The following is a 4,390-nucleotide window of genomic DNA, read 5'->3' as shown; positions in this document are numbered from 1 at the left end:
TGAGTAACTACCCTTAACCTCTATTCTCTGTTTTCTGTTTTGATGCCAGCTTGCAAACCATTCTATCACCTGTCCCTGAACCCACGTGCTCTGAACTTAGCCATGAGTGGACAATGCATTGCCTTATCGAAGGCCTTCGGAAAATCCAAATATATTGCATCAACTACATGAACCTTGCTCTCCTTGGGTCTCTCTCAGAGTGTTTACACTGCCCGCTCACCCTCACTGATATTCTATCTTTGAACTGCTGTAATATTGTCCTTTAGTAATATTGCTGCTCCTCCTCCTTTCCCTATTTCTCTGTCCTTTCTAACGATCTTATAGACTTGAATATGAAGCTGCCATTCGTGCCCAGCTGGTAGTCAGGTCTCCATAATGATTTAATGTAATTATCTAACTTTACTCAATGGCTGATGTGAGCTGCGGCAAAATGTATTTCCAGCCGGTCAAGTATTGCAGGTATCGACTGTCTCTTCAGTCCGATATCAGGTGAAGAATTACTGGCTGTTGTGTAATTTCCATTGATTGGGGGTTGGCGTCATCGACTGTGCGGAAACGGGAACTGCAACAGAGCGAGAAAGGATCCGTCAGAAACCAGTTTCAATGAAGAACAAAATCCAACAGCCTGCAGTGTCTGTTCAGGGTCTGATGTTTGAGAGCAATTTGATCATCGCTGATTGTCAGCGATGGTGGTATAGTGGTGAGCATAGCTGCCTTCCAAGCAGTTGACCCGGGTTCGATTCCCGGCCATCGCATTTCAGTATTCTTATTAAATTATTTCCATCATTAAGTTTGCCATCGAATTTGTTGCAGTTCAGCTGGATATTGTTTCCAAAACATGAACTGGTATAATTACAGCAAAATGTTTTCAACGTTAATTTATTTTTCCTATAGAAGGAATAGATGACAAATATACTGGAAATAGTGAGCTACCAAGGGTCTAACCAGAGCGAGGAAGGCAAATGATATGTTAGCTTTTATTGCAACGGTGTTGCAATATAAGAGTAATAAGGACTTGCTGCAATTGTGCTATGAGGACATATTGTGTAAAATTGGCCTATATTCGCTGGAGTTTAGAAGAATGAGAGATGATCGCATTGAAACGTGTCAATTTTTTAGACGGCTTGACAGGGTAGATGCGGAGAGGCTGATTCCCCTGGCTGGAGAGTCAAGAACTTGAGGTCAGAGTATCAAGATCAGGGGTCGGCCATTTAGCATCGACATGAGGAAAAAATTCTTCACTCAAAGGGTTGTGAATCTTTGGAATTCTCCACCCCAGAGGGCTGTGGATGCTCAGTCGTTGAATATATTCAAAGCTGAGATCGATAGATTTTTGGACGCTAATGGCATCAAGGTACATGGGGATGGGGCGAGAAAGTGGAGTTGAGGTCGAAGATCAGCCATGATCTGATTGAATGGCGGAGCAGGCTCGCGTATCGTATCGCCTACTCCTGCTCCTATTTCTTATATTCTTATGTAGAGAGCCTTATATCCAAGTGTGCTGATGACACTAAGTTAGGTAGCACCGTAAACATTATAGATTGGAGCAGAAAGTTGCAAAGGGACATTGATAGATTCAGTGAGTGGGCAAAACTGTGGCAGATGGAGTTCAACGTGGGGAAGTGTGAGATCATCCACTTTGGACCATAAAAAGATAGATCAGAGTATTTTCTAAAGGGCAAGAAACTAGGAACTGTGGATGAGCAGAGGGGTTAATGAGATCAAGTACAGAATTCACTAAAAGGTGCAAAAATAAGTTAAAATGGTAATGGTATTTTGATGTTTATTTCAAGGGACAGGAAATAAAAATGAGTGGCAGTTATGTCACAGTTATTCAGAGCTCTGGTTAGAGCTTATTTAGAGTATTGTGTTCAGTTCTGGGCACCGCACCTCTGGCAGGATAAGAACATAAGGAATATGAGCAGGAGTAGGCCTTCCGGCCCCTCGAGCCTGCTCCGCCATTCAATAGATCATCTGCTCTTAACTGCCCGATCCCCATATCCCTTGATTGTCTTGTCCAAAAATCTATCAAACTCAATCTTGAATACACTAAACGACTGAACATCCACAACCCTCTGGGGTGGAGAGAACCGTATCGACGAAGATAAAGGGAATGAAATGAACTGTGTCATACAGTTACATTTCGCTGCTCTGTCTGAACATTTTAGTCACTACTTCCCTGCAGAGGGATTTGAAAATTCGATGCAAAAGCGTTGGGTGAAAGATCCTTTTGCTTTCGAAAATCCTGAATCTAGAATGAAGCTAAATTTGATGCCTGATCAAGAAAACGGGCTGGTGCGACTCTCCTGTGACAGCGCACTGAAAACACGCCTCAAGTCATTCAGTTTGTCTTATTTTTGGATCAGTGCTTTCACAGATGATCCACTGTAAGTAAGATTAGTGTTCCGTTGTTCCTGTCGTTCACAAAAACCTACATCTGCGAACTGGGATTTTCGACTTTGAGAAGGTTAAAAACAAGAGAAAGAAACCGAATCAACCGTGCCTGATATGCGTGGAGCGCTTTCATCTTGTGATCCAGATTGGAACGAGATCATGAACAACAGGCCGACCCATCCGTCACCTTAAGTAAGTGAAACTCAACCTGAACTTTTTTTTATTCTATTTGCACAATATTTCAAATGTTTTTCAAGTAACGTCGATGTTTAATTTTAGTTATTACTTGAAATGAAGTGAAGAGCATGGACTGACCTTTATTGGGATTTGATGAAAACTCCAGCCGGAAGATATTATTGTTTTGGATCCCTGGGGGAAGTGTTTCCCTTCCACTGGGTCACGAGGAAAAATGTTTGTGAAACTGGATAAATGTTTGTGAAACACTGTTCCACATTGTACGGTCAGTGTCTGTTTAGCAAACCGACCCTCAATTCCTCAGTCCGTATTTCTAGAAACGCTTCTGTGCGCGACGTCGGCAAAAAAACACTGACCGACCCCCGGTGACTAATGGTGGCCGTAGGCCCCACAATCCCCCGCGCCCCAGAAACCCGTCTATCTCTCCAAGGCGCTGATTTCGTAATCAGACTGCGCATGCTCCACAGGCCCGCCCTGCATTCTGGGAACGCTTCGGTCCTGCAGTTTGTCGCGAGTCGGACTCGGTGGAAACAGGAGAAGAAACCGGGAAGCGGCGGGTGGGACGAGGGAGGCGCTGGGTGAGGGGTTTAATGGTGCGAAGGGCACCCGGGCCGCCCGTCCGCCGGGCCCCCCGGCTCTGATTCGGGTTCTGAGCCGCACTCGGTGTTGCTGAGACTCCGCTCGGCCCCGCTCAGTGTCTCGGACCAGAACCGCGCATGCTCTGGCCATGGGCCCTTCCCGCGGCTGCGCGCTGCTCCCCTTCGAATTGAGATAGACCGTATTCTACCACGCGGGGCATTTTGGGTAAGATTATCGCCATTGTAAAACCCTCGCCGATATTTCTGTGATGGGGTGTGAAAGGGCGAGGTTCAGCAATCAAAAGCAAAATACTACGGATGCTGGAAATGTGAAACATAAAGAGAAAATGCTGGAAATCCTCAGCAAGTCGGGCAGCATCCGCGGAGAATGAAACAGTTAACGTTTCAGATTAGTGTTAAGGTTTTGTCAGAACTTGAAGAAGTGAAAGAATTAACAGTTTTTAAGCAAGGAGAGAGGCAGGGAAAGAGGGGGCGGGGAGGGAAAGAACAAAAGGGAAGGTCTGTGATAGGGTGGAGGGCAGGAGTGATGAAGCAAAAAAAGGGATGAAGCTGCAAGGCAAGGTGGGTGGCAATGGGTCAAGTCAATAAACAAAGGATGACTCCAGTCGAGCTTTAAAGGGCTGCAGTCAGCTGGATGCGTGAATGAGGCCGTGAGCCAAAGGAAGCGAATTTGAAGCGGAGAGAGAGGGACACGCTGTGTAACCGGGCGCAAACACTCATCCGCAGCCCAGACATCACTTCTTTCCCACTAGGCGTGAAAGGACTATATTAATTACAATAATCCATGTTCTTTGATTTTGAATAGTTTAGTTTCTAAATTGAATCATGTTTCTCCAATTATATTTCCCAACTCAGATTCAAGGCCTCCAACCCAACCCAAATGTTGGAGATGGTGCGATGTGTTTGGGTTCCAGCAGAGGGAGGAGGGTGAGTGTGTGAGACGGGGATTTACAGTCTGGTGGAATGAGCAGGAAGAATGTTCCATAGAAACTAGAATTGCCTGTTCTGAATTTCTATTCTGTATTCACAGTGAGGACTTTTGTAAACTCCAGTGCACTGATTGTGGAAAGAGCTTTAACCAGTTCCACAACCTGTAAAAACATCGCGCCATTCACAGCGGGGAGAAACCGGACACATGTTCTGTGTGTGAACGAGGCTTCAACTGATCGTCCAAACTGGAGAGACACAAGGACACCCGTAGG

General features: G+C 45.5%; 1 non-coding gene across 1 annotated transcript; it reads left to right on the top strand.

The window, feature by feature from the left end:
• Nucleotides 1-683: 683 nt before the first annotated feature.
• Nucleotides 684-755, top strand: trnag-ucc (transfer RNA glycine (anticodon UCC)). The gene has a single exon. It is a non-coding gene; the product is annotated as a tRNA-Gly (tRNA).
• Nucleotides 756-4,390: the final 3,635 nt, after the last annotated feature.

This window comes from Heptranchias perlo, unplaced genomic scaffold (genome assembly GCF_035084215.1).
Source record: "Heptranchias perlo isolate sHepPer1 unplaced genomic scaffold, sHepPer1.hap1 HAP1_SCAFFOLD_70, whole genome shotgun sequence".
Taxonomy (NCBI): domain Eukaryota; kingdom Metazoa; phylum Chordata; class Chondrichthyes; order Hexanchiformes; family Hexanchidae; genus Heptranchias; species Heptranchias perlo.
The sequence above is the reverse complement of the archived record's forward strand: the minus strand, read 5'-3'. Positions and strand labels throughout refer to the sequence as shown.